Below are 11892 nucleotides of genomic sequence, written 5' to 3'. Positions count from 1 at the left end.
AACTAGAGAAGGTCTTGCATTACATAGCTCTGATTAGTCTCCAGACATGCAAGGCTAGTGCATTTCATATATTTTCATCATGTACGTGTCATGTGCAAAGAGAGAAGCACTTGGCAGAGTTCTGGAAAATCACCATATTCCTATTTTTGCAAAATCAGTTCAGGACTCATGGTATATCATTATAAAGCACCCCTAATTGGAAAAATAAGCCTAGCTATGAAGTTTGGTTAAGAACCCATTTAGAGTAACTCGAGTCAACCTATTAAAAGCAAAATAGGTTTCAGTTTTTAAACAAACAGTTTTACTGTTGAGATAACATGACAATTGTTGTGAGATACATCCTGTAGATGCACTAGGAGACATCGTCAGTGACGTGAGTTCATATCATCGGGTGTTTCAGGTATTTCAGCATCAGACATCCTAGCCCAGGCGACTCAGCCAAGGTTGATCAAGCCCCAACTTGCATCCCAGCAGTAACTAATCACAGATCTGGCCTCTTAAACCAGAGCCACCTAGTGGCTCTTTCTGCGGCTTCAGTAGCTGATCAGATGGCCTTCACCTTTGCCTCCCCCATGATGCCCAGCAGTGCTAGGGCTTGGCGCAATGTGTGCCTTGCAAATCCCTGACAGCCCACCTCAGTGGGCACACAGTGTGTTCTCCAGACTTGCCTCCACAAGCTCCTGGTACTTTGCATGTTTTTGGTCATTGGCTTCCTCCAGGCACTTTCCCAGGTCACTGGGAGCTCCAACATGACCATTTGCTTGATACTTAGTAGCCAAAAGATGATCATATCTACATGGAGAGTTGTAAATACAATGATTTTTGGGAACCTCAGCTGCTTCCCCAAGTCTACTCGCAGATGCCAGTTGGAAGCTATCATTACATTACATCACATTTACATTTATTCATTTAGCAGACGCTTTTCTCAAAAGCGACGTACATCTCAGAGAAATAGAATTTGTGCATTACATTAGGAGACAGAGAGACATAGCAAGAGGGCCTGTCTATGCTCTAGGCTGTGGATGGGCCTTTTGGCCAGCCTTGACAAAGCAGATAGTATTCCTGCCAGGGTTGTGATGCTTGGTGGCATTGATGGCTGTGTAACATGGTCCACAACTGCCTTTAGCATCTGGTTGTAATGCCAACAGTAACAACCTTTTCCAAGAGCTTTTGGGCAACTGCTTAGAAGATCTTCTGGCGGTGCAAAGAAGGCAGGGGGGAACGATTTAGTCTCCTTCTAGACATGGTGGTTAGTCGAAACTCAGTAAGGTGTCATATCCAGATTGGACCAGGAAACTGACTCAAATGAAGTTAGCCTTCCAGATTTGATCAGGTGACTTTTCATTGCAATGCACTCTCCCACTTTTTCCATGCTCCTTGCTGCTTGAGCCCCACCATCCTACTGGCTTTTACTTCCTCTAAACCTGCCTGTATGTCCTCCTGAATCATATGGTGCTTTTCTTTGCCATGGACCTTGCTCACCTGGATCTTTTTGGGAAAAGGCCTAAGCCTGCTCTCCCTGTTGCCACCGTGCCCACCAATGCCTTCCATCACAGATGCAATTTCAATCCCTCCAGCTCTTTCTTTGCCCTCCATCTTTGGCTGGTTTGTACCTTGGGGTCTGTAGAGTCACTGTACTGGAGTGCTTCTGTCATGTGTGCCACTATGAACTCTCAAAACCTTGAAATGGGAGTTACAGAATGTTACTTCTCTCAAACAGGGCCACACTACTGAGACTCAGAGACAAGCTAAGCCACCTGCAGAGGTAGCTGCTGATATTCCTTTCCAGAGACTCAACTGTTGTTATGGAGACTGTGTATATTCACAGAGGCTACAGGAGTCTAGGCAATATGGCATATTCCAGGCCTTAAACCTACTAGGCAAACCTGACTTGTCTACCTTGGTAAGCCAGACCTTGAGGTGTCTGGTGGTTCTCTGGATGGTAGCAGTGTCTCTGAGGCAATAGTCAAAAAAATTCCAAGACTTTTAACTTCTTGTTTGATTATGGACATGATGGTTTGTCTAGACATAGGGGGTGCGGTGGCGCAGTGGGTTGGACCGCAGTCCTGCTCTCCGGTGGGTCTGGGGTTCAAGTCCCGCTTGCGGTACCTTGCGACAGACTGGCGTCCCGTCCTGGGTGTGTCCCCTCCCCCTCCAGCCTTACGCCCTGTGTTGCCGGGTAGGCTCTGGTTCCCCGTGAGGGACAAGCGGTTCTGAAAATGTGTGTGTGTGTGGTTTGTCTAGACAAAGCTAAATGGAAGGTTTCCACCACTTTTCCTGTTTCAGCACAAGAGACCATGATTTTGATGATGGAAAGCTCATGCTTGCCCACATGATGAACTTTTCTAGGCCTTGAAGGATCCACCTCCTGCCAGTCACAGATGTTGTAGTGACTTTGAAATCATCCATGAATGCACTTATGTGGCTTGCACACTTCCAGTCTTTGTCAAGGGGCTTCTGCATTCCACTTCCACTAATTTTACTATCATGTTCATAGGAAGAGCAAAAAGTATAACCGAGATTGTACAACCAGTCATTATGCCTTTCTCAAGCCCATGCAAGTCTGATGTGATAGACCCAGAAATACATATTAACCCAGAAGCAAGCATTATTTGGGGCAGACTTTGATGTATGAACTCTGTGACACCCCATTAGCAGACTTGATACAGCTTAAACAGAAAATGATCTGTTTATTTCTTGTTTAGAGCATCTTGAGTATTGGTTATTTGGCTAAAGGTTTGCGATTGTGTGTCCAGCTTTCATGTTTGCAAATTATGTGTGAGGTCTGTGAGTGTGCGCGTGTATGTGTCCATGTTTTTGTGGCAATGTGTGCTTCAGTTGCAGAGTGTAGGTACTGCTCTCTCTACTTATCTTTTCTGTCTCCAAGGTGATAACAAACTCAGTTTTACTTACTCTGCAGGGTGCATATTATCTGGGCTCCTTCCATGTGCTGTGTGACTGTGGTTGGTAACCCAGCAGGAACTTGGCAACAATCTAACTGTTAGCAATGAGTAAAGTCATGTTTTCTAGCTCCATTTCCACCTTATGTGTGCTGACATGCCATGTATAGACAAAATTACCCATTTTATATGTACCCTATATTTATCACTGTTTCCAAGGGTCAGCTGTACTTAGGGTTGAATAGAATATTACTAATATGTGTGCTAATGTGCAAAGGAGTATTGCATGTGAAATGCACTGCCCATCAAATGACAACATACCACTTTAACCAATTGGATATGAATTTTGGATTACTTTATGACCTTTTTTATGCAAATAATTTTATCAGAGTGAAGGTTCTAGTTCCCAAAGGCGTTTTGACAACACACACACACACACACACACACACACATTTTCTGAACCGCTTGTCCCATACGGGGTCGCGGGGAACCGGAGCCTACCCAGTTACACAAGGGGTAAGGCCGGAGGGGGAGGGGACACACCCAGGACGGGACACCAGTCCGTCGCAAGGCACCCCAAGCGGGACTCGAACCCCAGACCCACTGGAGAGCAGGACCCGGTCCAACCCACTGCACCACCGCACCCCCCGTTTTGACAACAGTGATATTAAAATCATGGAACACAGAGCAGGGGCAGCAGGTAGCCTAGTGGTTAGCCTGATAGGAAGAGCTGTATAAATGGGTAAATCACAGAGAGTAGCTTAATGCTCTAACTTTTGAGAAAAGCGTTAGCTAAATATAGTAAATAAATATAGGAAATAAATGTAAATGTAAGTTCAGTTCTAGAGTAGTTAACATATATTTCTCCATATTATCTATCTATGCATCTACAGGATTGCTTAATTTATTTTTTAGAGAAGTCTGTTGTTTATTCATTTTAAGTAAAGATACTTGTTACATGACATGTAATGTGGCAGCAGTTAAAAGATTATCCGAATTTGCCAAAATGTACAGATTATGTGATACCAGTAAAATGGAATCACATAATGACTGGAACAGCTGACATAGCTAATAACGAGTGAAACATAAATCTATGCAGGAAATGAAGAATACTAACTGGGTCATATGCATAAATGTGAATAAAAGTATCAGAGAGTTTAGGCTATGAGTTCAGTGGCTGAAAAGTCACCTCTTGTATCTTCCTGCAGTGCAATGACTTCTGGGTTTCCAAACATTTCTGCAGTTCTCAGTGGGAGAATTTTAGAATGAGATATTGTTCTATTTTCTCTTAAAATGGGTGATGTGCTGGCACAGGAAATAGTGCTGCTGTCTCACACCACCTTGGTGGTGCGGGAGGACATAGGTTTGATCTCCGCTCAGTCTGTGTGGAGTTTGCATGTTCTCCCCGTGTCTGCGTGAGTTTCCTCCAGCTGCTCCAGTTTCCTCCCACAGTTCAAAAACATACTGTTCAGGTTCACCCATAGTGTGTGAGTGACAGAGAGAGTATGTTCCATTGATGTATGAATGAGTGGCCCTTTGTAAGTAGTGTATCTAGTAGTGTAAATCACCTTGGTGAACAAGGTGTGTGGGCTGGTAACACTACATAGAGTTCATTGGAAGTCACTTTATAGAAAAGCATCTGCTAAATAAATAAATGTAGAATCAACTCACTTGCTCCTCATTCTCAAGAGATATGGTCTTGGCAGCCATTATAGGCCTGTCTCCAACCTCTATTTTATCTACAAAATTTTTTAATGTCTCTATGCTTCTCAATGGCTAATCCATATATGTGTCATAACCACAAGATGGGAGGCAAGAGACAGGACCCAGTCACGGAGGTGTTTATTTGGAGATTGCAGGGTGAGACAAGACTCGTGGTCAGGGACAGGCAAAGTTTCAGGAATTGAGGGGCAAACATCATTCAGCAGCCAAATTCTAAGTTGTAGTTGAAGTGGGGAGCAAGGATCTGAACCAAAGCAATCAAGTCCTGGGATGAGGAAATGGCAGGGGAGAAGAGGCAGGAGGTACAGGGCAAAAAGCTGTAGGACACTGGTTAGTGTAGAAGGGACGGTTGTCTCTGGGAAATCCTGACTACCTGAGAGCGATGGTTTGGTTGCTTTTAAACCGTGTCCCATTGATTCCTGCCAGGTGGGTGTGGTTGAGGTGTGCTTGGGGGCATGACAATATGGCAGTTTTAAACAAGCTATTACATAAATCAACAAAGTCAGTACATCTTTCAGACCAGTGTTATTTCTAGCTGTTTTTAAAGTTGTCGCTGACCTCTTTATTTCTGCTGTCACTGGTACCCTCAAAATTTTATTCTTACTGGTCTGTAGTGTTTGAATAGTGTTTCATAGTCCATCTGGAGTTCTTCCATTTTTCAGGACTTCCTTATAGTTGTTCACTATACATTTTACTATATGACAGATATTAAATTCATAAGTCACCAGAAAACTCACATTTGTTGCTTGACTTGTAATCAGACCGACTCTTCCGTGAAATGCCCTTGAGAGAACATGTATGTTTTTACTTGGCCCATTTAGAGACAGTAGGCTCATCAGACACCCCCACCCTTACTTGGTTCATCTCTCTCCTCTCACTGTTATGTCATTCTCAACCCTTGAAATAAAACTCACACTTTACTCCAAAAAGTTAACCTCCATTAAACCATTTAATAACCAATTACGCATTTGTTCTTTATGAATTCTGTTCCTTTCGTTATAATTCATTAGATGTTTTCTTTGGTTATTTTGTGGGCAAGAAATGTATTTTGGGGTAATTTGGGGTAGGCATATAAATACTATGGTTTAATGAATACTGAAAGATAACTGTGTCACTGAGCTGCTAAAATGTGTAAGTTCAGTGGCAAATGTGTCATGCTAAATGGTACAATGGGGTAATTTTTTTCCCAGAGAAATTGAGGTCATTTCAGGATTTATTTGTCCTGAAATATACATAAGTAATGAATTATGCTTTTCACTGAAGTACTTTCATATTAAATCCAAAGTAATCTATAATGAATGATTTTAAAAACAGAGTATAAAGACAATAGTTTCGACTGGAATCAATATGATATTCAAAAATTAACACATACACAGTGCTATTATTTACTTTCTGAAGAAAACTCTGTTTTTAAGCCAGAATGCAACTTCAGCACATTCAAAAACTAATTGGTTTAACTAATAATGCATAATAAAATAAATTAATGACTCACTCACGGAAAGGTAAATGAGTCACTGAAAAACACGATTCTCTATTTCAAACACAAAAGCTGGAACAACCCAAATGTTACTGGTACTGAAGCATTAGTCTGTGCAGTTGTATAACCATTATGTCCCCGAAATAGTACTGCACCAACTTGAAAAAAAATTACATTGTGTTTTCAAGGATTTGACTAGACTGGAAAAAGTAAAGCAGTTTTTTTTTTATGTTTATGTCAACTTTAAGAGTTTGAGTTAACCTTAGAATTAAGAGTATGTTACTTGCTACTCATACTGAAAGAAATTGTAAGAAAAAAGAAAACTTTTTAATTAAAGATGAATAAGGACAGATGGACTGATAGACATCTACATTTGATATCAATCATACTAGGTGGGCTATGTTATTTTCTGTTTATTTTTGATTTATTTATCTTTATTGCTGGATTATAAACGTATCATCCAGCTTCAAACTTGTCAAAAGTAATCCGAAAGGTAATGGATTTTTAATCACAGAAAAAACTACCAGTACCATTTTTCTCCTTGAATTTCATACGGAATCATTTGTAACTGAGCTATCAATTGACTACAGCATATTGCAGTTGGTTACTGACAACAGTAGCTAATAAATGTTCCTTCTGAATGAAGAATCAGCTCTCCAAATGGCACTCACTCCTGTCATTTATTAAATGTGTTCTATTACTATGATTATATTACTACTCCAATTTTTTTTTGTCAATGACCATTATCAGTGGGGGAGGCGTGGTGGTACAGTGGGTTGCACCGGGTCCTGCTTTCTGGTGGGTCTGGGGTTCAAGTCCTGCTTGGGGTGCCTTGCAATGGACTGGTGTCCCCTCCTGAGTGTGTCCCTCCCCCTCTGGCCCTAAGCCATGTGTTGCCTTGACCCCGTATGGGACAAGCGGTTCAGACAGTGTGTGTGTGTGTGTGTGTGTGTGTGTGTGTGTGTGTGTGTGTGTGAGACCATTATCAGTGGCACAGCAGGTTTGGCCTGTGCCTGCTCTCTGGTGGGGCTGGGGCTGGGGTTTGAGTCCTGCTTGGTGTGCCTTGTGACAGATTGGTGTCACGTTCTGGGTGTGTCCCCTCCCCCTTCAGCGCTGTGCCCTGTGTTGCTGGGTTAGGCTCCAGCTCGCTGCAGCCCTGCTTGGGACATGTGGATTTAATCAGTGTGTCTGCACTATCTATTACAGATAGTAAATCTTCACCCTCAAAACAAAGTTTAGAGCTTCTGTTGATAAACAAACCACATGTAAAAAATTAATAAAAGTGAAAAAAATTTTACATTTATTCATTTAGCTGATGCTTTTCTCCAAGGCAACTTACAATGTTAAGGTTACAATTATTTATCCAGCTGGGTAATTTTTTACTGGAGCAATTTCAGGGTAAGTACCTTGCTCAAGGGTACTACAGCCAGAGGTAAGGCTTAACCCTGCGACCTTTGGGTCCAAAGGCAGTAGGTCTAACCACTACGCTACCACCTGTACCTAAAAATCAACCTGTAGAAGTGATGAATTACCTGTTAATGAATGTTTAATTAAGTCTTTATTTTTTCTGATGTCTGAATTGTACGCTGTCTGTCTAAATCTACAGTATGTGATTGTGTATGTGATTTTTCGACAATCTTTAAAAGTTATCGAAAAAAGAAAAGAAATGACTTGCTTCCGAAGGGCAGGGTGAAATGCCAAGGACTGCAGATGCATGTTTACGACTACTGATATATGTTAATAGGAGGCTCAGAGAAGCTGTGCCATGCAGAAACATGAGGGGAGCCTAACTGCAGTAAAAGAGTGATTAATACATTTCTTGTTACTACTCATGTTCAATGTGAACAGTAATGAGGAAAAAGGCCTTGGAACACACATGCACACACAGTCTGAAACCACTTGCTCTGAGTGGGGTCATGGCAAGCCACAGCCTAATCTCACAGAACAGGGTAGAGGGCTGGAGGGGGAGGGGACACACCCAGGACAGGACACCAGTCCATCGCAAGGCACCCCAACCAGGACTCAAACCCCAGACCCACTGGAGAGCAGGACCCAGTCCAACCCACTGCACCACTGCACCCTCCAGCCTTGGCATAGCTTCTTAGAAACATTAATAGAAACATTGGACAAAATCCAGAATATATCAGTCAAAGAGTAGCATGTGCAAAAAAACTTTATAAAGGTACTACATGCCCTTTTCAACGTCTTAACAATAGGGGCCGAAAAGTCACAATAAGAAAGCAGAGTTCCTGTTAACTGACCTGCAGAAGAAGGAATTGATGGGTATTGACTTAGTGGCTCCTGCATGCTCATCTTAAAAGGACTCTAACCACCCAACCTTCAGTCTTCAAGATAGAACTGAACAGCTCAATCTTTCAGCCAGCTAGTGTGGTGGAAAGGCCTAAAGCGTAGTAGCAGTGGTTTGCAATGAACAATTTCTAAGTCTAAGAAGAGCATTCCTGTGCAGCGAGTTTTATGGCTGAGCTTTTACTAGTTTGTTTTGTTCTGTAGAACATCTAGATGTATTCATTTAGCAGATACATTTCTCCAAGGTGACTTCCAATGAACAATGTGTAGTAGTATCAGCCCACACCTTTTTCATCTAAGGTGACTTACAATGTTACATACACCACTTACTGTACAATGAGTCATTCATCAACTACTGTTGGAGGAAACCTATGCAGACCCAGGAAAAAACATGCATACTACACACATACTGAGCAGGGATTGAACCCAGGTCCTCTAGCACCACCCAGGCACTGTGAGACAGCAACACTACTCACTGTGCCCCTATGTTGCCATACTTTTTACATATTTTCCATTCAGCCTAGTGAAAGTTGTCATTTTTCTTTTTTCATGCCAGTGTAACTTACATTAAATTTAATTTTTTAATAAAATTAGTGTGTTTTCAGTGGTTCTTTTTTAATTTCTATTGTTTTTTTTTTTTTTTGCAATTAGAGAATGCTGTAACTTTAAATTGGAGACCCTCTCTTTTTTAGTGGACGGGAATCGTGTTTTGCTGTCAGTCACCAGCCGCAGAGAGGATCTGGTAGCACTTCCAGGGTTTCTAGGACAAAAAATAGATTAATTATTTTTTATTTATTCCTTTGGGGATTTCAAGCAGGTTTCAGTTTAGATCACATGAGGAGCTTTTGAACCACTTGCCTGGCTTTAGCACATCCATTATTTTGTGAAGCAGGGTATTACAATAACCGCACTTTATTAATTGTTGTGAACCATAATAAAAAGCAAAATTAGGAGTTACAGAAACAGTCTGAACTGCAAATTACAAAAAATTTGGGTGGAGACTCTGTTGTGGGCATGTTTAAATATTGCTGCATTTCCTTCTCTTTATAATATCATTGTTACATTTAAACAAGTGGGAAGTACAGTGCTGCATGTCAAGGTCTTGACTTGGGACACACAGGACCGCAGGCTACATTCTGAGTGCTTCAATAGGAAGGACTGCTTTGTCAACTTTTTATTTGATAAGTAAGCAAAACATTCACATGTTTTGTAGTTTGGTTCTCAATGAGCGGAATTATTAGTAATATTGGGGTAATGGTAAGACCGTTGTCTTTCAAGAACCCAGGTTTGAATTCCTTCGCCAGCAGCAGTGACCCTTGACCAAGTAGCTTAGTGTACAAACCTCCTTTTGACAGTCGTTTTAGGGACAGACGTGACTTAAATGAATAGGTGGTTGTGACAATAGTTATGCACAGAGCTGAAAGTGCCGCCTGGGGTTTTTTGTTTCATGTATGAATTTAAGTTTTTTTTTTAATTTGTTCTTTATCTTGATTTGTGATGTTTCTATTTCTAATATAAAATCTCTCACATGCACGCACGCTATCTGAACCACTTGTCCCATACAGGGCCGCGGGGAACAAGAGCTTACTTGGCAACTCAGGGCGTAAGGTCGGAGGGGGAGGGGACACACCCAGGATGGGACGCCAGTCCGCCGCAAGGCACCCCAAGCGGGACTCGAACCTCAGACCCACCAGAGAGGAGGACCTGGTCCAACCCACTGCACCACCACATCCTCTGCAATATAAGATCACAACCAGATAAAAAAACTTTTCAAACTGATCTCTGAATAAAGTTTCTAAACTGAAGGCCTAAAAATGATTGTCCTTACTATAACGCATCCTGTTGTTTGCCCTGGGTAAAAATCTGTTGGCAGCCTTTGGTGGTGGGCTTACACCAGCATTCACAAGATACAATTCATTGGTTAAAAAGTATAAATTATTTCCTGAAGGACTAACAGAAAATATGTTTGGGCAAAAGAAGGGCATATATGGCTGTCCTTTTGTATTTTTCTGTTTCCCTCTCTGAGGGTTTATAAATAGAATGAAAATGCTGGGCGTTTAATGCATGGACATCCACTCAGGATCAGAGTGTGTTACATATCAGTCATGCTTCGTGCTTCAGCACCCACTATAAATCATTTAAACGAAATTCATACAAAAAAATCTGCATTGTACATCTACGGATTGCTTAGCTATTAATAAATAAACTATATACAGGAGTCTTGGGTCTGGGAATGGATAAGATGCTAATCACTAATAATTTTATTAATTATATTTAACCAGACAACCATATCATGTTTACAGCATCCAGCTTCCTTGACGCACCTTCTTCCGCTCAGAATAAGACTCAGTTTTTGTAATTTATGGCCGTTTAGTGACTGTTAGTATGTAATTGTGTAGTAACAACAGATGATATTTAACAGTTGAATTGTTTAACATGACTCCAGTTTAGATTTACTTTTGTGCAATTTTTAAATCATTAATAGTGGCCCATTTAAAATTTTCCATGTTGCTTCTGTAACTTTGTAAGTTGTCTGGACAGGTTTTAAATATTTTGAAGTTCACACTTGACAGCTTTAAACCCTTTACTGGAAATATCTGAAGTAGTGGTTTGTTTGTCTGGTCCAGGAAGTGATAATGTTTGAAACGGTATCAGATGGCCTCATGGTTTTTATTATTCGGTTTACTGGCTATGACTATGAAAATCAACAAAACAAATGCACACCAAATAACTATCCAGAAAAATGATCAATCAGGTTAAATGTTAGAGGAAATTGGAGGAGGGAAAGTTTCTAATAAAACTGACAATTAAAATCGAACAGTTCACACCAAACTTCAGAGGAAATGGAGAAGCAACCATTCACAAAGTGAATGTCTTAATGTTTGGTTTCAACTTGTCTTTGTTTTTTAACGAGCCCTTTCCAGGTATGTCCAGAAGGTGGTCTGTAGTGTCAGCTACAGTTTGCCATATAATTAAGACACTCAAGCTTTTGGTCATTTGGAGATTCAAAAAAACACTTTTGTTATTAACACTGACCCATTTGTAGTCATCTCATTCTGGGTATGAAGACTGAGCAGGTGAGAAATCACTTTCAGTCAATACTGTCATAGAATTATGACTTGAGACCAAAATGTAGATGCTCCAAGACTGCCTCATACAGAGATAATAAATATAAATATAAAAATAAATATAAAAATATAGATGCACTGAGCATACCAGTAGAAACGAAAACGTGATCACTAACAAGCATTTTGTGGGTAGATGTATTTTTTTCTAACAAACCATGTACTCCTTCTGAAAAAGCCAAACAGAGCAACACGAAAACATTTCAAAGTGATGATCGATTAGGAACACCGCCGGTTAGATGCTATAGATATGTGACTGTTACATAAAAGACCCCAGGAGTTAATTACTTATACAATTTATCCTTAAAAAAAATATACACAAAAAATGTACACAATATTCCGAAATACTTTGTATAATACT

At 40.8% G+C, this 11892-nt stretch overlaps 1 pseudogene; it reads right to left on the bottom strand.

Annotated features, from left to right (window-relative positions):
* Nucleotides 1-481: 481 nt before the first annotated feature.
* On the bottom strand, nt 482-2012 carry LOC114912421 (uncharacterized; annotated as a pseudogene).
* Nucleotides 2013-11892: the final 9880 nt, after the last annotated feature.

The sequence above is a fragment of the Scleropages formosus genome, chromosome 2 (genome assembly GCF_900964775.1).
Source record: "Scleropages formosus chromosome 2, fSclFor1.1, whole genome shotgun sequence".
NCBI classification, from domain to species: Eukaryota; Metazoa; Chordata; class Actinopteri; order Osteoglossiformes; family Osteoglossidae; genus Scleropages; species Scleropages formosus.
The sequence above is the reverse complement of the archived record's forward strand: the minus strand, read 5'-3'. Positions and strand labels throughout refer to the sequence as shown.